Source organism: Choloepus didactylus, chromosome 5 (genome assembly GCF_015220235.1).
Source record: "Choloepus didactylus isolate mChoDid1 chromosome 5, mChoDid1.pri, whole genome shotgun sequence".
NCBI classification, from domain to species: Eukaryota; Metazoa; Chordata; class Mammalia; order Pilosa; family Megalonychidae; genus Choloepus; species Choloepus didactylus.
This window is the reverse complement of record NC_051311.1, coordinates 68171023-68196250: the sequence shown is the minus strand read 5'-3', so window position 1 is coordinate 68196250 and position 25228 is coordinate 68171023.

The following is a 25228-nucleotide window of genomic DNA, read 5'->3' as shown; positions in this document are numbered from 1 at the left end:
CAGTATCTGTACCCCTTATAAGGAGTGAATAGGTATTTTGTACTCCCTTTCCTCAAAGGTGGTCCCAAGGCACTGGTATTCCCAAATTCAACCAAGATTCTGGATTCCAAAATTGGTAGCATGACAAGGACATGGAAGAGCAATAGCTTCCTGAGGACTGTGGATTTGGGCAATTATCAAACCAGTAGCAATCATAATAGACTCATGTGAGAGGTCTTTGCCCATTCTCCTGACACAATAAAATTCTGGATTCCCATGTTATCATGGGAGAGAGAGGAGGTGAACAACCACAAAACTTCCCTAGGTTAAATTCCCATCAAATGGCTGGATGGAGGTTTGAGTCAGATTTAATTTGATTTAAAGAAAATAGGATTATTCTTGCACATTCAAGTTTATGGCTTAAGATTTATACACACTACCCATCCTAAATTATCTGTTAGTTATTAAATAAGTAAAACTATAATGAAGAAATACCCCGTTTTTTTAAATAACCTATAAAACAGAAGTTCTCTGACTTGAAATTTTATTATTAAATGCTACCCCCCTAGATTTTGCAAAAAAAAAAGAAAAAAAATGCTGCGATTGATTATTTAGCTCAAGTACCAGCAAAAGTACTGATTTCTCCATCCATTTTTATTTTTCTTCTGGGATTTGGAAAGACTGACAAATTTCACACAAAGAGTTGCTATTTCTGTAACTCTGAGATTTAAATTGGCTTGTTCTATGGCAAGGGATCCAGAGAAGTCACCTGAAAGGCTCATCAACGGGGCATGAAGCATTTTAGTAACAACTTCTTTCTGCTTAGCAACCAGAGGAACATATCCTGGTTTAGACAAGCAAGCAAACTGTTAATTTACCGAGGACTTTGATTTTCACTTAATTCCACCAAAGTTCAGAAAATAAGTTCCCAGGGTAACACTCAGTCACTACCAGTTTCTTCTCCATGAGTGCATTTCAGGGAAGAAAGAAGAGTTTGATAGATGGCTTATCCAGAAAATAAATAACTAAGTGTTTGCCAACTCCTGCTGTCTTTTATGCCTGGGTAACCTGGATTTACATTAGAATCCTGCCACAATTTAACAGCATAATTTACGGTGGTTTCAAAAGACCCGATTTTTTTTTTTTAATTCCCTGATCATCCAAGTTCATTCTTATTGCCACATTAGTGATTCAGAATTTCAATTTTCCCCCTTGAAACCATCAGTTTAAGGATCTATTGTTGCAGCCAAGGTAAATATTCTTTAATTCAGCACAAGATAGTTAATAATGACTTTATTCCTGACTTGTTGGCTTTCATGGACCTTGGAGCCAGGCAAACTTTGGTTCTCTGATCAGTACTTGGAAGCTACCCTAACTACAAATTTAGGGTTATACTTTTGTCCTCTGAGCTTTTAAATTTGTGATATCAACACAGTGGATTAAAACATAGATTGACAAGGACTTAAATGGAAAATATTGGCTACCTGGCCACAATACTTACTGGTATGTAAATTATGTTGATACGTTTAAGATAGTCTGTTTCAATAAGAAACAAAAGCCTAGCTGTCTTAGACTAAATCTTTTAAATGTTTGACTTATCTAATTATTCTTTGACAGATGCCATGATCTCCAAGCACATCCCTGACTTCCATGTTGGTCTTTCTTTAGTTCTTTATTAATTCATTCAACACATAGAACTAATAACCTATCAGGAGACAATGTATTGATCCTCCAATAGTGATTCCATTCCTAATTACTATAATTTGTCTTGATAAATAAAATGGTTATGAATGATTTTTTCCTCAGGTGTTTAAAAGTAGGCAGTATTATTTTGAATGTTTCCAGAATATCTATACTGTTATGTATTTAATAGTATATTAATAATTTGGCTTTCTGGAGTCTGCCTTAGTGAAATGTGAGTCCAGCCTGACCACCCACAGGTAACAAGAGTGAAATCTTTGGGATCTTCAAAAAATGATTGAGATCCAGCCACCCTTATGTTAAATCTGCTTGCTATATCACTTCCAAGTTTATTCTTTTACTGATGCGTATAGTATAAAATCCCTGGGTTGCTGTGTGACGTTAGGTAAGTTACCTATACGTCTCTGAACCAAATTTTCCTAATCCTAAATAAAGCTAATAATTTGTCCCTTGTCAACATGACAAGGTTTGGATTAGTTATAATACTCAGAAAGTGTATGGTACATTTATCTATGGTATATAATAAATATTTAATAAGTGGTAGTAAAATTAAAATACAATGAGTTAAAATATAATGAATGTTCTTTGAATTAATCTACTACCTTTTAATGCCTCAGAGGTGAGGAAAAATCAAGGGGTACAACTTTAGAAAATCTGTCTTGGAAGATCTGGAATATATTTAATTTGCTTTATGGAAGTTATACTCCCCATACCTTACCACTGAAGGGAATATCAGTGGTCATCTGGTTCAGTCTCATTCACAAAGTAATTTCTTCTAGATTTTTTCCTCTTTTAAAAACCATTTAATGACTGAGAACTGACCTCTGAATAGCCCCATTCATTAGTCTCATTTTGGATAAACATACCCATGAAGCTGAAATGTGTATCTTGGTAGCATCCATCCTTTGCTTCTAGTTGCCTCTATGCAACAAATGAAACAAATAATTCCTCTGTAAAAATTCCTAACATGTTTCTGCTAAATTTCATTTTTTCCAAGTTAAGCCTCCTGTTTCCTCAATTATTTTCATATTTCAAAATTTCTAAGTTCTTCACTGTCTTTTAGATTTAAGGTGAGTCTTCTCCACCTGAATATAATAGTCCAGAAGTGGACTAAGCTTCATTCCATAAACTCATTCTAAGTATAATATGTTATCCTATTAAATCAGGGCAAATCCTGCCCCAAACCTTAAGTGCTCTTCATTTATAAAGAAAACTAAATTTCAAGCTCATGCTATATTACAACTGGCTCTTTCTCCACTCTAAGTTCTGCTATCATCTTCAGGGAGCAAATTTCATTATTCTTAGGTCACAATATAAATATATTCTCTTTACATGAGCTGCTCAGAACAGAAAACATCTTAGGCCTGTTGTCATTCAGAACTGCTGCTTTCTAATCTCCTATGGTTTAGTATACCTTTTTTCCTGACCTTTAGCTATTTAACCATGAAGACCCCAAAAGAAATATAGGAAACAAAATTGGAATAAGAGGGCATTTTTATTTGCAGAGATATTGCAAGATGAACAGGGCTCATCCACCCTTGGGGATAAAGGAATCCACACCTGGCCTGATATTAGGCGGCACAGGTGACAACTCCTGGCAAGAAGCCCAGACTCAATTTAAGCACAGTGAACACAATATAGCGGAGTCCAAAACCCCAAGGTCAGGAGCCAGACCTTTCCCACTCTTTTATTTGGTTCCAGGATTCCAGTCAAGGCTAAAAAATATCAACAAAATAATAAAGTCCATGTTCATAGTGAGACTCCCATAATATACTATATGAGGTCAAATTCTAGAAAACAAAGGAACTGCTCACAAATGAAAAAACAAAATTTCAAATAACAGTTAAAAACCATAGAAAAGGAGGTAAGAAAGATTAAAAACATGCAAAGAATTCTGTGCTCAATAGGAGAATATGTAAATTGTTTAATAATGTAAAAAGAAAAAAGGCACATTGTTTACATGGAGGCAATGAAATTATAACTATGAAATAAGGTGTTCTTGCTTCAAATCAACTCAAAAACATGCGTTACTATGTGTAATGCCCCATGTTAGGTGCAGTGAATAGACAAAAGAGGAATTTATAGACCAGTTACTGGGGACATACAGAAGGGAGCATGAAGAAAACTCTTTGCCCAGGCCATCAGCTCCTCCATTCTCTCTTTTCACGATCACTATAGCATACCTTTTGTTCACAATGAGAATCCACTTGATATTTTGGAACCTGAAATTTTGGGTACCAGACTTCCTATTCACCACTAGTTTAGACGTATTTTCAACTTTCAATATCTTATGGACATTTGATCCATCACCCTCACTTCATAGCCCCTTGATCAATTTCAATGACCTTAAGAGGAAACCCAAGATTTATGAGGTGGGAAACATGTCAGAGGTTCTCTTTAAGAAAAAGAGTACAATTTACAAATACAAAAAGAGGAACTAAAGTAAATATTATTTGGATGAGGAAGGATAATAAAAATTACCAATCTTAAAAAGCTACCCAAAACCACTTCATAAAATACATTAAAAGTGACCTAATATTTTATTAACTAACTGCTCAATATACCTTTATAATTATTTTTCTATGTTTTCAGCTGCATATTCTGATTAACTGTGCCTAATTCAATGACTTTGTGACTTCTTTTTTATAGAGAGAATAGAATGATGATTTAGTCTTTTAATACTCTGATTAATCTTCTGCCTTACTCTCTCTCCACCCACATCCTTCTACATTTGCCTTACAAAGTGCAAACCTATTGTAAATCTCAACACCTGAGAGTCATCCTTGATTTCTTCTTCTTACTCCATAGATCAATAAGTCCTTTGGGTTCTTGTAAAATGAGAGTGCTAAAGAAGTTCAGAGAAGAGAGAAATGGATTGCAAATGGATTCGGAAGTAGCATTTGAAATGGATCTTGAAAGATTTTTAAGATTGGAATGGCTCCATGGGTGCATTTCAGGAGAGAGATTAAATAAGCCATGACTAAAGATCAAAGAGCTTCACTGCAAGGATGCATCCAAAATGAAATTAATGAAGGAGAACCTGGTAGAATAAATGAGGACAAAATATTCTTTAACTTCTGACATGGGTGATAGGTCCCAAAGGATAATCAAGAAGACCTAAATAGCTGAGCAAAAGAATGTCTTTGTGCTGGGAAAAAAAAAAAGGAAGTCATCTTTTGTGTTTATGGAGGACACATGAGAAAGGATGAAAAAATGAAAGGAAAAAACCTTTCTAGATGAACAGATTTTCTTTAAATGCAAATAAAATATTATGAATATAAGTAGTATAGGTTACATTTTTGCATTAGTAAATAGCCATATGAATAAAAATAATTATGTGTAAATGACTAAAATGTGCAGTTAATATGATATAAAATGTTTTAGAAAAACATTCAGATAGATATGGAGATTTAATCTACTTGTTCATTTGGCTCAATCAAGGAAGGAGAAAGAGGACAACAAAAAAGAAGGAAAAAAGGAGGAGGAAAGGGAAGAGTTCAACTGCAATAGAATAAATTTGAAGACTAATGAATTACTTAAATAGATATAAGTAAATAGCAAAGTGATATAAAATTAAGGTAATTGTAACAGAAAGCTTCGGGGGAGAAATAAACCCAGAATCATGGATTTTTATTTTAATTTTTTTTTTTTTAGTCTGCATTGGATTTTGTGGTACATGATACATTTGGGTGTGGAGGGAGTTCAGTGAAAATATAGTGAGTGTAAAGAGAAAGATGTAGAAAGAAGAATACAGAATAAATACAATCACCAGAGGACTCACTTTTACAATTTTCTAATTTTATCTCAGTCTTAGAGTTCTATACTAGCCCATTCTTCCCATACCCCTCTCTTCAGTCAATAGTTTCTATCTTAAAATGATCTCCCTTTATGCAAGAAGGGGCTGTATGCTGATTGCACGGACAGTCCGTGGCTGCTGTCTAGGGAGAAAGGTGGGCTTCCTCACTAGCCTTGCATATCACTTCCATTTTAGCTCCTCCATTTTGCCCCCTCCATTTATCATCTGAAAGGGTTACAGAAAGCTGTTTGGAGCTGTTTGTCTTCACTCAGTCCTGGCATACAATGTGTCAGAGTGTTTCCTCAGAATGTTGCTCCTGAGGATAGGAGAAAGGATGGAAAGTTACATTAAGGTTTTCTTAAAGGTCTTGAGCAGTTCAGCTTGAATAAGCAAGGAATTAGATGGCACAGTTTGAAGGAAATGACCTATGTTTCCATTAAAAGATCCTGCTACACTAACAGATACCAAAGCTCTGGCGAAGCAGAAAAAGACTCCCAAGAAATCACCCGGAATGATAACGGCCTCCAAGGTTAGTGCACACAAAAGTGCTGGAAAACATATTTTGTCATGTCAGTTTATACTCTGCCATAAACAGAGTAATGTCAAAATAAAGACTAAGCAACTAAAAGCTTAAAGCTTAAAATTATTTAAATGGTTCCCCAACTCTAAGTTATTCTAAATCCTCTCTGTAATTATGCTGCTTGTATGGGTTTCTATCCTCTTTCCCTTAAAAGTATCAAATATGTCCATTGAAAAACAGTCTGTAAGAGAGTTCAAAATGACCTTTCAGCCACGTTTAATACATGGAGAACCTAAACCACAAGGCAATTAAATGCCTTTACCCAACCACAACAAAAGGTCACCAGATGAAGCAAGGATAGATCCAAGTTCTGACTTCCTTCCACTGGATTATAAAGTTCCACTAGATTATAAAGTAGGAAGGAGCACAGAACATTTCTATGGCAAACATACTGGGAAGACAAATCCTGAAGTTTTTACCTTAATGAAACCCCACTATAGTCAAAATCTCATTCATTACCTCAAACCTGTTTCCTCATCTGTTTTGAGTTATACTAACTTCTAAAGAATATTAAAATATAAATATTTCCTCAAAGCAGATAATTCCCAAGCTTTTGGAGCTATAATACTATCATTGATTTTTGTGACACTCTACATCTTAAAGTCCTGCATAGTTGACATTTTTCTAAAAAGCTATATGTCATCTTTTTGCTAGGATTAAGCAAAATTATTCTACAGTTTAATTCCACCAATGGTGTAATAAAATATTTCTTAATCTTTTTTTCTCTCTCTCCCTTACATCTATTCAACTACTTTTGTTTGACACTTAGTTTTGTCCCCAACTACCTGATATCTCAGTTGTAAATGATACGCTTTTTATTTGAAGCAAATTAATATTAGCTATAGTTCATATGTGAGGCTGCATTGGATAGTGGTCAATTGCATGTGCTCTGGAGACAGAATGCCTAGGTTTGATTTCCTGTTCCCCCACTTATTAGCTGGGTAACATAAGGGAGTCACTTAAACTTTCATTGTCTCAGTTTCCTAACCTAGAAAATGGTTCTCATAGTAGTACTGATCTCATAGGTTGTGTTTATGATTAAATCAGTTAAAATATGTAAAGATCTCACAACATTGCCTGACATATGTTATTCCTTCTATGTTAGCTGTTTATATTTCTGTTCCCTTAGTGCACAACCTTGCAAGATGGCTAGAAGCTGATCAGAAGTTCAGAATTGCTATGGTCATGTATTTTCATGTCATTCAGAGAATAATATACCACCAAATTCTAGTAAAAGTTGGTACCTCTAATACACTCCATCTCTGGCAACCATTGGCACACTGGTCTTGGCTCATCTGAAGACTCCTCGTTGATTTTGCATCTGGACTTAGTGGGCCAACAGGATGTGATGGACTAGGTGTCACCGAAGCCTGCAGGGGATCCTTTGATCATGGGAAAAAGACAGGTCTTATTGCTCCTGTGGGGAGCAGACACAGAGAGACCAAAGGATTTAACTCTCAACTAAGTAATGTCCTAAATTTGTTTCTGCCTTGGCCTATGAGCTTTCCTGAGCTACATATGGTCTATGAAAACTGTATTATCAGTAAATGTTTACTTACATCTTCCCTCTACCTCTCAGGGCCCTCATCTCTTCTCAATGATAAACAAGCTTAACTTTCTCTACAAAGCACCTCCTTCATGATGAGGGAAATTTGTCATCTCCACTAAGGTTGTCTGTATTGCTTGCTCTGAAGTTTCTTCTGAAACATTGCTTTAAAAACACTTTTGTTCTCAGATCAACGTAGAGAGCAATATTTCATGTAATTTTTATCCTATGCTCACTAACTTGCCATACAGGAAAAAAAGGGGGGGGGGGGGACGGATGGATTTTAGCAACATTGTTGCCATTAATGAGATTCCAGAGAAGGATCACATGAAAAGTCCATTATCCAGAGCCACGCAAAAATGTGGGTAATTTAAAACATGGGTTTAAGAAGACCAATATCTTTATCATATTCAAAGCAATAAGCAATTTGATAAAATTCTCCTCTACCTATAAACCACAATGACATATGAAATTCGTTCTCCATTTTTCCAAGGTTTTTATAAAATAAAATGATCATATACAGGCAATCTTATATCAGTTCCCCATATCAGTTTGGTAAATACTCACTAGGACACAGTTCCCATACTATTTTGTAAACTTAGGGCAGAAACTCTTAGTCAAACTTGGATCTCTTGTAGGAAATACAAGCATAATATAAAAGCTTAATAAATGCTTGTGAAATAAACAAATGAATAAATATCGAGTTATAATATACAGCTGTATTTAGTGCCATTTCTCTAAAAAGTTAATGCTCTTACAAATTCTAAGCAATGCTTCCATTCAAAGAATGTCCTTAAGTATATTTCCTCCTCAAATAAAAAAAAAGTACTATTCTTCCAGTTAGTTATATACTTACTCAACTAGATCATAACAAAGCAAAATCATTGCTTCTTAAATCTATAATCAGTTTTTGTTTCTAAGAGATACAAAAAAAATACCCAAGATAAATTGGGAGGAGGAAAGAGATAGCATAAAAAATGTGCTACAAGTTAGCTTTTGATTAAAAAAAAAAAATTTCTTTGTCATGAGTCAGAAGCATTCTAACTTCTTTTAAAAAAAAACTAAGGGAAAAAATGATGATTAGTCAAGGTTTCAAGCAAAGGGGATCTCCTAAATGTATATGTTTAGATGAAAGATAAAAAAAAGAAGAAACACCAGAGGAAGAATTTTTATCTTACCTGCACACTGTTTTCTTATTTTAAAAATGTACCAGTAAAGCAAGGGAACTAACTTGACCTAGATAAGATACTGTTATTATTTCTAGCAACATCTTTTACTCTATTTGAAGGAACTATTTTGAATTAAGCCTAAAACCAAATAATCTTTTAAAGGCAACAATCAAGGCCCAAAATAAATGATAATGTAAAGACAATTTGTGAAGAACCATGGTAAATTATTATCTTTCACTTCAAGAATATGTGTGAATAAGAAAAGGAGATGGAAGGAAAATAAATCTGTAGGTTTATAGGTTTCCTAGGTTTATAGAAATCAGAATATTTGTTTACTGTATTCACTTCAGGCTTAAGGCAACAGATAGAATTGTGCTAAAAGCAATGCTTCCATGCCTTACCAAAATTATCTATTCATTTTATGTAATTCAACTTTGTAGTCACTATGGAGCAAGTTGCTATAACAATGTGTCAATGGGAACAGAGACTCATGAACACAACAGAAACCTTCAGCAAATGACCTCTTCGTTACTTACACAGCACAAAGAGTCCAAAAGAGCAGGGGAAGAAGTTCCATCAGAGCTGGTCTCCCAGTGGCCAAAAACTGCTCCAGGTTAGCTCATGGTAGCTCCACATGCCCCGCTTTGCACTAGAGAAGAGAAACAAATCTATCTTTATTACTTATATAGCACAAAGAGTCTGAAAGAGCAGAGAAAGAATCCTATTGTTTCCTGTCTTCTGGGGTGGCTAAAACCCCTAGGGTTGGGGGTCAGTAGATGGCAGCTCCATGTGCCCCACCCCGTGATAGAGAAGAGTGATCAATCTATATACTGTTTGCATGTGGTTTGTATCCCTCTGGGGAAGGGGAGCTCTCACTGAGAATTCCTGCCCTGGTTTGCATCCAGGGCTGCTTGTTCCCAGTTTTCAGGTTTAAAGTCTGGCCAGCCCTTTTCATTGGACTTATTTCCTCCAGCTGAAGAATAACACACCATAGGAAAGGAAGTAGGGGTAGCTGAAGGCTGGAGGATGTGGAGGATGGGTGCTAGTGTGTGTCCCTTGACTTCCCCAGAGAAGTGGGGGTAGATGAGGGCTGGGTGATGGCTGTTTAACAGGTACATGTGACTTCCCTAACAGTCACCAAATAACCGATTGTCTGCAAAGAGCTGTCCTAATGTTGTTAGACATTCAAAGATGAATAAGATTTAATCCTCCTTTTCAAATAGCATACAAACAGTAGAATTTTAGATAAGTCAACTAGTGTCAGATGCTACAACTAAATCAGACCAGGAGAACAAGCTAACAACTTCTTGAATAACAAAGGAATATCCTATAAATCCTTATACCAAAGTTACAAAACCAATTTTGAAAATAGCATAACCCATAGACATATAGCGCTATGTCTGATTAGGCTTCAAAAACTAAAGAAATGAGTCATTAACTATGAATTAGAGGTATGTATTGTCTGCAGGACTGTGAGGCTAGGGTAAAGGATCTTGTGATCGGGCATAGGATTCAAGATCTGAAACAGTCAGTTGAAAGTCTCAACTGGGTTTACCTGTGCTTCCTGGGAGCTAATTAGATTTTTTATTCAAATTAGAAACAAAACAGAATTTTGCATATTTAATTGAATGAGTTGCTTTTAGATCTGCCTTGAGATTGTCAGATGAGCGTTACACAGTCAAAAATGGCTCAGTATCTCCATGTGAATTTTCTGATGTGCAATGCAGAAATACTGTGTACGTGTGCACATATATGTGTATATACTTATGTCTATCTATATTTTTATCATCTATATCTACACCTACAGCCATATCTGTATTAATATATAGTGACAGAAAGCAGATCAGTGGTTGTATGTGGACTGGGAAGGTGTGGGAATGAGAGATTAACAAGGGTACCAGGAAACTTTTGGGGGAGATGGATAGATGGATATGCTTACCATCTTGACTATGGTGATGCATTCACGAGTATATACATATCTCGAAATACATGTCTTATACTGTACATTAAATATGTGCAGCTTATTGTATGTCCCATATATTATACCTCAACAAGGCTATGTTTTTATCAGAAAAAAGGACTATGATTTCATATTCATTATGAAACTCCTCTCTTTTCCGACATTACAGAGACATTCTTACATTATCTTTTACATTTAAGTCTTGAATCCATTTGAAGCATTTTGTTGTTTTGGGTGCATGTTTGTGTGTGCAAATGCTGGGTTTAAGGATATATATATACATATATTTCATATAGAAAAGCAAGTTTCATCAATTCCATTTAAAAAAAGTGATTCAGAATTTCCCCTTGACTTGCAATGTTTCTGCATCAGATATTTAGGTCCCTGTGCTGGTTTGAATCTATTATGTCCCCTACAAAAGTCATGTTCTTTAATGCAATCATTTGGAGGCAAAATTAGTCTTGATTAGGGTGGAAACTTTTGATGGAGATGTGACTCATCCAATTGCAGATGAGAACTTTGATTAAATTATTTCAATGGAGATGTTATCCCACCCATTCTGGGGTGGGGAGGGCAGTGTCTTAATTAGATCACTGGAGTTCTTTAAGAAAGCCCATGGAAACAAGGAGCTTAGAGAAGCTAAGAGAGACATTTTGGAGAGAAGCAAAGGTTTGTAATCTAGAGTTTGCCCCCTGAAGAAGCTAACAGCGGAAACAGACTCAGACGCTTGGAGATGCAGACAGAAGGACATTTGGAGATGCTAAGCTAAAAGATGAAGCCCAGAGTTTGCTCCAGAGAAGCTAAGAGTGGACTCCTGTATGCTTAGAGAGAAACATCGCAGGAGAACCAAGTAGAGAGCTGAGAGAAGCTAAGAGAGACAGAAGCCCAGAGACATTTTGGAGAAAGTCATTTTGAAACACAACCTGGGAGCAAAGGACAAGCAGACACCAGCCACTTGCCTTTCCAAATGACAGAGGTGTTCCAGATGCCATCAACCTTTCTTCAGTGAGGACATCCTCTTGTTGATTTCTTAATTTGGACATTTTCATTGCCTTCAAACTGTAAATTTTTAACTTAATAAGCCCCCTTTATAAAAGCCAATCCATTTCTGGTATTTTGCGTAATGGCAGCTCTAGAAAACTAGAACAGTCCTGTATATGCTTGAACCTGTTTCTGGACTCTTAATTCTGTTCATTTGCTAAATTTCTGTCTCCCTGAAACAGTAGCACATTGTCTGAATTATTATAGATTAGAATGAGTCTTTATATCTGTAATTATAACTCCTCCTTCCCATTCTCTTTGAGTATTGTCATTATTCTTGGACTTTTTTATATAAGTAAACAAATTCACTTTTCACAGTAACTGAGTTTTAAGAAAATTGTGTTGAGTAACAGTTGAACAGTATCACCCTAAGCAAGAGAAAGTCATTCTTTTCAACACTTGTAATGATTACCTTGTTTCAAATACTGAAACTCTCATCAATTCTGTACAATACATTGTATGTCCTTGAAAGTGCATCAAGTGCAAAAGCAGCTCAGTGATTTTACCTGTGAATTGAATGAAGGTCAGGGTGGCAAAGCAGTTTAAAAAAATAAAAAAATAAAACAACAACAACAATAAGTACTTTCTGAGTTTTGTCAAGGGTGAGGAGGTAATGGAAAATTTTATCTCATGTACATCTCCAAAAGGTGTGCTTTTGAAACCTTCAGAGATTTAATGGGATAGTTTTGCTGTTTAAACAAGTTCACCATTTGCCTATGAAAAATCCTTCCACTTATGTAATCTTTGGCCCTCAATACCCATCCCTATCCAAATCTTAATGGAAATCATCAACATAGAGGAGATATCAGATTTGGCTCCACTCTTGATCTTGTCTCACAAAAGACCTGCCAAGGAGATCAGAAGGGTAAGGAAAGATGACAATCTGTGTCTGGAAATCCTGCCCAACTGCTGAGCCAGGCAACCCCATTTCTCCTCAACTGTTCACTACATGAAAGGATTTAAGTATTTCTGGTTCTGAAAAGGTCATATAAAAATATTTACTCCCTTCTCTCTCAACTATGGAAATGCCAAGAGACATGATCTGGGTCCTTATAAGTAATTAAAAAGATGTCATGCATCAGTGAGTATATTTTTTGTCAAGCAGGTTTACAAACTTGTTTTACAAGGCAAAAATGAGTCAACAGATTTCATTCTAGAGCTCAGGAAGCTTTGATTATGTACTTGAAATGCTTGATGGGAATATAGAAATATTCTAAATTCTAAGGCCAGCTGTGTTCTGAGTGCGCCCAAGGAAAGAAGGTGTGCCGGTTTGAATGTATTATGTCCCCCAGTAAAAGCCATATTCTTTGATGCAATCTTGTGGGGCAGACATAATAGTGGGAATTAAGTTGGAATGTTTGGAATAGGTTGTTTGCATGGAGATGCGCCCCACCCAACTGTGGACAATAACTGATGGGATATTTCCATGGAAGCGTGGCCCCACCCATTTGAGGTGGGCCTTGATCAGTGGAGCCATATAAATGAGCTGGCTCAAGGAGAGGAAAGGGAGTGTAGCTGTGAGTGACGTTTTGAAGAGGAGCAAGCTTGCTAGAGAGGAGTGTCCTGGGAGAAAGCCATTTTGAAACCAGAACTTTGGAGCAGACGCCAGCCACGTGCCTTCCCAGCTAACAGAGGTTTTCCGGATGCCATTAGCCATCCTCCGGTGAAGGTACCCAATTACTGATGTGTTATCCTGGACACTTTATGGCCTTAAGACTTTAACTGTGTAGCCAAATAAACCCCCTTTTTATAAAAGCCAATCCATCTCTGGTGTTTTGCATTCCGCAGCATTAGCAAAGTAAAACAGAAGGTTTGAGTGGCAGAAAGGCTATGAAATCTAGCGCATAACTTCAGCATCAATTAGATGCATACTTAGGGACAAATGCACCATCACAATCATCACATCATTAAGGTTACATGTTGTAGAGCTTTAGGTGGCCAAGAGCACAGATACTGGAGTCAGACTGCCAGCTCTAATATAATCAGAATGGTTTGGACAAGTAACTTAACTTCTTTGTGCCTCAGTTTCCTCATCTATAAAATGTGCGATCTATGTCAGAAGTTTATTATAAAGATTAAGATTAAATGAGTTATATATATAAAGTTCTGAAATAGCATGCATTAAATAAGTGTTAGTTTTTTATCTTTATTAGTAGTGCTAATTACTGACAACCATCAATACCCTTAGATATGAAAGGAACAAAGCAAAGTATAAAATTATTACAGTTTTGTACTAAATATTTCTCAATCCCAAATCACTGGTGAGGCTGCATGCCAAACAAGATGAAAATAAGTTACTTGTGAGATGAAAAAGAAAATCAATACTGTACTTATTTCAATAGGTTCATACAGTGACTCATTTTCATAGCGATTAATCTTGGTTCTGATCCAGATCTATTTATCATTCATTTATTCAATAAATAGTTCATTTATTGTTTATTCAGCAAATCAATATTAGTTGCTTAAAATCTAATATATGACAGTCATTGTGTTATGGTTTGACAATGCAGAGACCTAACACTGCCTCTGCCACAAAAGACATGCAAACAAATTATCCTTAAGAGGGCATAATTGCAAGAGGAATCATGGGAAGTCTTCATAGGGGATGTGACATTTGATCTGGATTTTGAACTATGAGTAGGATTTCACATTGTAAAAGGGGGAAAGGGCATTTCATGAAAAAGAATAGTGTGTGACAAGGTTCAGGAGGGATTAGAGTATGCCCAGAGAGACATTCAATGTTCTTGGAGGAAAGGTTCAGGTAGGGGTCGAAGCAGAAAACAGGAGTGCTGCAAAAGCAGTTTGGGAGGTGAAGCATTTTTACCAAGCAGTCCATACTGTAGATTCTGTAGGCAGGGTTGAGGCTGAAGTTCCAGTATGAGATGGCTCCGTTTTGCAAACTGCATTAGTTTCATATTGCTATGTAATGAGTTACCAAAATTCAGTGGCTTAAAACACACAAATATATTATATCACAATTTCCATGGGTCAGATGTCAGCACATTCTCACTAGATCCTCTGCTCATGGTGTCACAAGGCTGAAATCAAGGTGTTGACATGGTGTATCTTTATCTGGAGGCTCAACAAGGGAAATATAACTTCCAAGTTCCCTATGGCTAATGGCAAAATTCATTTGCTTATGATATATGACTGAGGCCCCCATTTTTTTTTCTACGAGCTATTTATTGGCTTGGAACCTCTCTTAGCATTGAAAGGCCACTCTCAGATCCTTGCCAAATGGCTCCTCATTAGATCCTCTCACAACATAGCAGCTTAGTCCATCAAGGACAGCAGCAGAATCTCTCTCATGCATTGAATCACTTTCAAGGTGCTCACCTAATTAGATCAGGCCCTCTCTGAGTAATATCTCTTTTGATTATCACCACATCAACTGATTTTGGACCTTAGTTATATCTGCAAAATACCTTAATCTTTGTTTTGCAACATAATCTAATCAAGGGAATGACTATCCCATTGTGTTCACAAGCCATGTCCACACCCCAGAAACAGGCAGTAAAGAGGGGTTGCCCACCACAAAGTGGGAAATTTGAGAGCAGTTTTAGAATCCTGCTTACTGCAAACTTTGTGGGTTCATGGGCTGATTTAACTTCAGTAATGTCTTCCCAAGAGACTTATTTAAGGGGCCTCAAATCACCATTTTTCTTCTCTCCATTCCTTTCCCTACACTTTTCCATCATGTCAAATGGAATTTACCCTAGGCTGACTTTAACCTAAAGTAAATCTTACTTTATTTTGTCAGTAGGCACTAGAAAGTGCCTAAGCTTGGGTGTCTTTTACCAAAGGCATTTTCTTGTCATACAAGTCATGGACTAATATGAATATTGGAAATGATGTGCTTATTTAAAGCAAATTCAAAACGAAACTAAAAAAAACAAACATTAAATTTAAAAACTACTAATATATTTACTGTATGAAATAGTTTTTTTTCCCCCACCATTAGGCACTTCTGTTATTTGCTTATGAATTTTTCCAAGCATTGGATGAAATCTCAGTAAAATATGTTTGAAGATGTACAAGCTAAAGCTGTTTAGAAAGTAGTTTAAGTCTTTGAAGCGTCTATTCTTGGACAGATGTAAAAACAGGCACACAATATATGTCAGGGCTGAGCTGTATTGTCCTGATATGAATGAAAATCTTGTGGAGATGGTTTCACCCAAAGGCAATGGAGCAAAATGAAAATAATCAACCTCCTTGAGTCCCTTTCTGAGTCTTTCTTGTTGCTATTGAATGGAACTATGATGTGGGGTAATTAAGTGTTCCAAAAGAGCACAAAGGAATAGAAGAGGCCTGGGTGATGTGAGAGAACTTTAGTGAACAAAGCAGACAATTACATATCTTGGAGGGGCATTGGGTACATGGTGGAGCAGAGTTTCTAATAGTTACTCCTCAGGAAACTAAGAGAAAGAAGAGAGAACACAGGAGTATTTCGTGTTGTCATTTGTGATTGCCCTCCTATCAGAGAGAATAAATTTGGGGGTTTTAAGTACATTCTGTGTTTCATCCAATGGAGTTGGGCCTGTTCTGCCCAGCAGCCATCCCTTATGGTATTTTTTCCTATGTATTTTTCCCTAAGTGAATGTGTTCTATATAGAGTTCTTCCCTAATTGTCCTTGATTGAATCTGGCTTGGAAGAATATAAAGCAATCATACCTCTAATGCAACACCACCTTTGTAGTTCTCTCTCCTTGTTAAACCAAGGGCTAGGAGTGAAGGACAAAGATGTGTTATTAGCTTCCTACTCCTGGCTGCTTTCCCATTCTTCCAACCAGAGCAAGGTGTTGGTAATAAGATCACAGCAGAGTGTAATGCTAAACTCCTGATAGGTTCAAATCCAAACTAATATATATTGACTTTGTGACTGTGTCAAATTAATAAAATTTTCTAATTAGCAATTTATGATAAATAAAATGAGGATAATAAATTAAATAATATAATGCACTCCAAATACCTAGTCCTTATCAGTAGCTATTTTTATTATTATCATTATCATATCATTGTTATTTCTCTTTGCACTCACTGGAAAGATAAGTAGGTGCCCCCAATCTGTGGGGTAATATTTTAAAACTCTCTGCTTTATACACTGCCGTTTCACCTCCACAGTCTTGGCACAATCCACCAGCCTCAGGAAGAGAAGGTTGAAGACAGAATCATCCTGTAGGACATAGCTATACAGGTAGACTAATAGATCAACTCATCTTTCTTTTTATTCATTTTAAAAGAACAAAAATAATGAGGAAACCATATCTGAAGGGTTGCAAACTACTACTTAAATATCTTATGACTTTTTTTTTACTTTATCCAAGCAATTTAAACTCCTAAAGTGAATGATAAATGTTAGGGTTCCTCTCTACCAGCCCTGTATCCTGAAAGAATTTTCAGGCTCCCAGAAAAGTCCCAGATCCACCTTTGTCCTTTGTTCAGAAAGTGCTCTCTAGCCTCTCTCACTCTCAGTAAGTTGAAGAAGTTCCACATTCTCCTGCTGAGGGAGTTCTTTCCTGAGGTCTGAGGGTTTTGTATTTCAGATAGAACGGAATTCTTGGTAGGAAGACATTCCTGTGCTTTGTTGCCTCTGAGTCCTTGTCCACTGTGACCACGTTGACCTTTGTGACTAAGAAAACACTGGATCTAAGACAGCAACCCAACCCTCAATGGCATAAAAGTGACCCATAGAAGTATATTAAATAACTGCTATTTGTTTAATTTCTTACATTAAAAAAAACTTAAAGTGCTATTAATTGTATTTTATGTAAATCATGACATGTAGGCATTGGTATATTTTTCCTTTTGTTTTTTTCTTTTGGAAAAAAAGATGTATTTTTTTTTTAAATAAGCAATTTCACGAGACTTCTTTGCATTCCTGAATTCTGTGTAAGAATTATATTTTAGTATAGGGCTACAGTAACACACAACTTTATTCTTGAATTTTATTAACCTTAGGGTTTGGTAAACATATTTTAATAATATTAATGTTGTCTTGTACCTATTTAATACTTTTACGCTCTGAAAGGCTTTCATTTATGTAACCTAATTGATACTTTTCTGGTAGTTGTGCAAGTAAACAAAATTTGTAAGAATCACCTAGAATCAATAACTATTTGATGAAGCTCTGTTTAACCTATCATTTCTTCATGGCTTAGTCAACATAGCTTAAAGGCCAGAAAGAAAAAGAAGCAGAACAACTCAGAAATTGCTCAAAGTTTTCCCTTTGGACGGTGTTCTTTGGTGTCTTGGAATGCTGGGTGTCCAAATCTCTCTATTGTTTTCTGAATTCAAGTAAACTTACAGGAAAGGTTTAAAAAAAAAAAAAAAAAGACATGATGAAGAGGTATATAAAACAAAATCTAGTTCAAGAGAAAGTTCTATTACTCACTAAAATGGTAGACACAGACAAGCTATGAAGAATGCACCAAAGCGGTTTTAGAAACCATCAAAGTGTTTATTGGTTATCCCTTTGGAGAGCGCAAATGCAGCCCCAAGAGAGGCAGGTGAATGAGCTGAGCAACTACTGAAGCTGATTCCTTCCTCCCTCTCCTCTCTGTGAGTTACACCATTGTGTGCTGTGGTAGACCGTAGCAGCACAAGTATTCGGGGGAAACAAAATGACAGTCAATAGCTCACGTTCAAACACAGCTTCTGTTTCCTCAATAACTTGTCAAAAATATTAAATCTACAAGGGCAGTGCCAACTCTGAGAGGCCCATGAAATATCTCCTATTCAATACATGAACTTGTCATTGGCACAGCTAGAGGCTTCATCCACTTCACAGCAGGATTCATCTTCACCACTCTAATTAATTGAAAAAGAGGACCACAAACTTACTTCCTATGATAATACTGTGGCAGTTTGTCTGCTGAGAGGCTCACAAGGCTAGAGGGCTGGAAAGCAGGCTGAAGCCAAGCATCCTTTTGCCTTGATAAGACTTAAAATGTAACTTCATTTTTCTTTCTCCACCCACCCACATCCCTTCTTTCAATCATGTTGCTGCTAATAAATCATCCCTCAAACCTGTTAAGCCAGTGATTGAGTTTTTAGTTTTAGAGTTTTCTTGAAACAAGAAATTAACCACTTTGCAAATATTGTTTCTTTTGTTCAGGGTCAACTGTTTGTGATTTGGTTAGCTAACAGAAAGCATCCATTCAATAAATTCAGTTTTCTTTTGCATGTATTAAATGCAAAAATCCTTAATGGCATAGTCTTTTATGACAAACATAACATTCCTTGTATTTTAAAAAAATTACTCTAAATTCAAGAAGGCATACTTGTAGAGTCAATTTGTTTATCTTTTTATAAAAGAAGTTGTAGGTTTACAGAAAAATAATGCAGAAAATACAAAATTCTCATATATCCCTCCCCACATTTCACTCCCCATCCCACCCCAGTTTTCCCTATTATAAGCACTTTGCATTATTGTGGTAATTTTGTTACAAGTGATGAAACAATATTACTATATCATACTATTAACTATAGTCCATAGTTTACATTAGGGTTCACTGATTGTGTTGTACAGACCAATGTTTTTTAAAACTTTTGATCAGGATTCTAGTTTGCTAATGCTGCCAGAATGCAAAACACCAGAAATGGATTGGCTTTTATAAAAGGGGGTTGATTTGGTTACAGTTACAGTCTTAAGGCCATAAAGTGTCCAAGGTAATGCATCAACAATTGGGTACCTTCGAGGATGGCCAATGGTGTTAGCCGGGAAGGCACGTGGCTGGCATCTGCTTGCTCTCAGGTTGCGTGTTAAAATGGCATTCTCCAAAATGCCTGCATCACTTCCAACAGCCGTCTCCCAAATGTCTCTTCAGGCTGCAGCTTCTCTCTCAGCAACTGTGCCTTCTTTAAAGTGTCCCTCTTGGTTGTTGCTCCTCTTCAAAATGTCACTCTTGGTTGCTCTTCAAAATGTCACTCACAGCTGCACTGAGTTCCTTCTGTTTGTCAGCTCATTTATATGGCTCCAGTGATTTAATTTAGACCCACCCTCAATGGGTGGGGTAACACCTCCAAGGAAATTATCCAATCAGAGTCATCACTCACAGTTGGGTGGGGTGAATCTCCATGGAAACACTCAAAGAATAGCATCTAATTAACACTGATACACCTACCCACACAAGATTACATCAAAGAACATGGCTTTTTCTGGGGTACATAATATATACAAACCATTACTATCAGTAACATATAAAATGTGTCCTTTTTAACCACATCCAAATATATAATTCAGTAGTGTTAATTACATTCACAATGTTGTGCTACCCTCACCACCACTGATTATCAAAACTAATTTTTCTTCTGTTGCTTGTGCTTTGGGTGCAAAGTCTGAGAAACCATTGCCTAACACAAGGCCCTGAAGATGCTTCCTTATATTTTTTTCTAGGAGTTTGATAGTTCTGGCTCTCAAATTCAGGTCTTTGATCCACTTGGTGTTAATTTTTGTATACCATGTGAGGTAGGGTTCCACTTTATTATTTTGTATATGGACATCTAGATTTCCCAGCACCATTTGTTGAAGAGATTATTCTTTCCTCATTGAGTGGACTTTACCCCCTTGTCAAAAATCAATTGACTTTAAATGTGAGGGTTTATTTCTGAACTTTCAATTAGATTCCATTGGTCTATATGACTGTCCTTGTGCCAGTACCATGTTGTGTTGGTCATTGTAGCTTTCACATATGTCTTAAAATAAGGAAATGTGAATCCTCTAATTTCCTTCTTCCTTTTCAAGACAGTTTTTGCTATTGGGGAATACTTACCTACCAATAAAAGTGTGAAGATCGGCTTTTCCATTTCTGCAAAGAAGGCTTTTGGAATTTTGATTGGGATTGCACTGAATCTGTAAATTGCTTTAGGTAGAAATGATAGCTTAATATATAGTCTAATAATCCATGGGCTCGGAATGTCCTTACATTTATTAAGGTTTACTTGATTTCTTTTAGCAGTGCTTTGTGGTTTTCTACATAGAAGTCCTTTACTTCCTTGGATCAATTTCTTCACAGATAGTTGATTCTTTTAGTCACTATTGTAAATGAAATGTTTTTTCTTTATTTCCTCTTCAGATTATTCATTACTAGTGTTCAAAAACACTGATTTTTTGTTGTTGTGTTGTTGTTTTGGTTTGTGGATTTTGTACCCTGTCACTTTGCTGAATTCATTTATTAGTTCAAGTTGCATTGTTTTTTCAAGATTTTTTTTTATGTATAGGACCATGTGATCTGCAAATCAGAAAAATTTTATGTCTTCCTTTCCAATTTGGATGCATTCTATTCATTTTCCTTGCCTAATTGCTCTGGCTAGATTTTTCAGAACATTGTCAAGTACACACTTGAGTGTCCAGTGGTGACAGTGGGCATCCTTGTCTTGTTCCTGATGTTAGAGGTAAAGATTTCAGTGTTTCACCACTGAGTATAATGTTAGCTATGGATTTTTCATATACGTCCTTGTGCTGGCTTGGATGTATTATGTTCCCCAAAACACCATCATCTTTGATGCTATCTTGTGTGGGCAGACATATTAGTTGGGATTAAGTTGGAACGTTTGGATTAGGTTGTTTCCATGGAAATGTGCCCCAACCAACTGTGGGTGATAACTCTGAATGGATAATTTCCATGGAGGTATGGCCCTGCCCATTCAGCATGGGCCTTGATTAGCTTACTTGAGCACTGTATAAGCTCAGACAGAAGGAGCGAGCTTGCTACAGCCTAGAGGGACACTTTGAAGAATGCACAGAAGAGTAGCTGCAGATGAGAGACATTTTGGAGATGACCTTTGAAAGCATAGTCTTGCTCCAGAGAAGCTAAGAGAGGACAAATGCCCCAAGAGCAACTGAGAGTGACATTTTGAAGAGGAGCTGTGGCCTAGAGAGGAACGTCCTGGGAGAAAGCCATTTTGAAACCAGAACTCTGGAGCAAATGCCAGCCACATGCCTTCCCAGCTAACAGAGGTTTTCTGGACACCATTGGCCATCCTCCAGTGAAGTACCCGATTGTTGATGAGTTACCTTGGACACTTTAATGGCCTTAGGACTGTAACTATGTAACCAAGTAAACTCCCTTTTATAAAAGCCGATCCATATCTGGTGTTTTGCATTTGGCAGCATTAGCAAACTGGAACAGTCCTTTATCATGTCAAGGAAGTTTCCTTCTATTGGTAGTTTTCTCTGTGTTTATTAAGAAAGGGTGCTAGATTTTTTAAAATACCTTTTCTGAATCAATTGAGATAATCATGTTTTTTTCCCTTTATTCTATTAATGTGTGTATTACATTAATTGATTTTCTTACATTGAACCACCTTGCATACCTGTGATAAATCCCACTTGTTCATGGTATATAATTATTTTAATGTGTTCTTGGCTATGGTTTGCTTATATTTTGTTGAGGATTTTTGCATCCATATTCTTAAGAGATATTGTTCTGTAATTTTTTTCTTGTAGTATCTTTGTCTGACTTTGGTTTTAAGGTAATGATGGCCTCATAGAATGAGTTAGGAAGTGTTTCTTCCTCTTCAATTATTTGGAACAGTTTGAGCAGGATTGGTCTTAATTCTTGGAATATTTGGTAAAACTCACTAGTGAAGCCATTGGGTCCTGGACTTTGTTGGGAAGTTTTTGCTTATTGATTTACTCTATACTTGTTATTATCTGTTGAGATTTTCTACTTCTACTTGAGTCATTGTAGGCTGTTTGTGTGTTTCTAGGAATTTGTCCATTTCCTCTAGGTTATCCAATTTGTAGGAATACAGTTATTCATAGAGCATCCTCTTATAATCCTTTTAATTTCTGTGGGGTCAGTAATAATGCCCCCCTTTAATTTCCAATTTTAGTTATTTGAGTACTCTCTCATTTTTTCTTTGACAGTCTAGCTAAAGGTTTGACAACTTTTTCAATCTTTTCAAAGAACCAACTTTTCGTTCATTGATTCTCCCTATTTTTTTAAAATTACCTATTTCATTTATTTCTTCTTTAGTCTTTGCTTAGTGTTCCTTCTACTTGTTTGGGGTTAGTTTGCTCTTCTTTTTTCTAGCTTTTCCAGTTTTGAGATTAGTTCTGTGATTTGAAGTCTTTCTTCTTTTTAATGTAATCATTTAGAGCCATAAATTTCCTTTTCAATAGTGCTTTGCTGTATCCCACAAGTTTTGGTGTATTTTTGGTTTGTTATTATTTGCTTTAACATATTTCATAATTCCTTTTGACTTCTTCTTTGACCAATTCATTGTTTAAGACTGGGTTGTTTAATTTCCACATATTTGTGAATTTTCCTGTTCTCCCTCTCATTGATTTCTACCTCCATTCTATTGTGGTCAGAGAAGATACATTGCATGATTTCAATAATTTTAAATTTATTGAGACTGTTTTGTGCCCTAACATGTAGTCTATCCTGGAAAATGACGTGCAAAAATGAAGAATATGTATTCTGTTGCTGTTGGGTGAAGTGTTCTATATACATCTGTTAAGTTTAGTTAGTTTATAGTATTGGTCAAGTCCTCTGTTTCCTTATTGATCTTCTGTCTAGATGTTCTATCCATTATTGAAAGTGATATATTGAATTCTCCTACTGTTAATGTGGAACCATCTATTTCTCCCTTTAATTTTGTCAATATTTGCTTTATGTATTTTGGTCTCTGCAGTTAAGGGCATATATATCTATAACTGTTATGAGATATCGTTGAATTGACCCTTTTATCAATGTATAGTGAACTTCTTTGTCCCTCATAAAAGTTTTTCACTTAAAGTCTGTTTTATCTGATTAGAAGAGCTACCCCAGCTCTCTTTTGGTGGCTATTTGCATGGAATATTTTTTCTATCCTTTCACTTTCAACCTACTTGTGTCTTTGAATTTAAGGTGAGTGTCTTGTAAACAACATGTAGTTGCGTCATGCTATTTTCCATTCTGCCAATATGTAACTTTTGACAGGATTGTTTAATCTATTTACATTTAAAGTAACTACTAATAATGGAGGATGTTCTTCTGTCATTTTGCCATTTGGTTTTTGTAAGTCTTATACCTTTTGTATTCCTCAATTCTTCCATTAATAATACTTTCAGATTTATTTCATTTTTAGTAGTTTACCATTTTGAGTCCATTCTCATTTTCTTCTGGATACATTTTTCAGATATTTTTCTTGTGGTTTCCATGGGGCTTAAGTTTAACATCTAAATCTACAACAATCCATTTTATTAGACACCAACTTAATGTCAGTAGGATACACAAATGCTATGTCCCTCCCTTTTTTGTTTTACTTGTTCCAAATTATACCTTTATACATTGTTTTCCAAATCATGGATTTATCATTACTTTTTATGCATTTACATTTTAGTTCCTGTAAGAATAAAAAGTGTAGTTATATACCAAAAAAAGGCAGTATAATAGCACTGGCATGTATTACTGATACGGTTACCTTTACCAGAGGTGTTTATCTCTTTAAGCTAATTCAGTCTACTGTATAGTGTCCTTTTCTTTCAGTCTGAAGAACTCCCTTTAGCCTTATGGCAGGTCTAGTGGTGACCACCTTCCTCAGCTTTTGTTTATGTAGGTGTGCCTTAGTCTTTCCCTCATTTTTGAAAGCAATTCTTACCAGATATAAAATTCTTGGCTGACAGTTGTTTTCTTTTAGCACTTTAAACATGTTATCCCACTACCTTCTTGTTTCCATGGTTTATGAGGAGAGATTTGCACTTACTGTTATTGGGATTCCCTCTTCATAACACATTGCTTTTCTCTTGCAGCTTTCAGAAGTCTCTCCTTGTCTTTGGCCATTATTTCTCTGAATGTTCCTTCTGCCCCTTTCTCTTTCTTCTCCCAGGGACTATTTTAATGCATGTATTGGTATACCTGATAGTGTTCCATGGGCCTCTTAGGCATTGTTCTTTCTTTTTCCCCCCATTATTTTATATTTCCGATTCCCAGTCTGAATCATTTCAATCACCTTGTTTTCAAGTTCACAGATTCTTTCTTCTCATAGCTCCAATCTGCTGCTGAAACCCTCTAGGGAGTTTTTCATTTTGGTTATTATGGCCTTCAACTCCAGTATTTCTGTTTAGTTCCTTTTAAAAATTTTTATGTCTTTATTGAGATTCTCATATTGTTCTTTCATCCTTTTCCTAATATCCTTTAGTTCTTTCTTTGTTTTTTATTTCTTCTTGTTGAGAATATTGAAGACTATTTTTTAAAGTCTTTTCAGGTATGTCCAAAGTCTGACTTCCTGTGATGATGGTTTCTGAATTTTTATCTTGTTCCTTTGATTACACCATCATTTGCTGTTTCTTTGTTTTGAAATCTTTTGTTTTACAGTGTATATTTTAATATTTTTATATTTTTAAATATAACTCTTGGATTTAGTCCCTTGGATATCTCTTCCTTTTGTTTGTATCCAGCTAATAATATAACAGGGATTACCTTGAATGTCAGGAGCTGAAAAATCAAAGAAGCCAAAATAAACACAC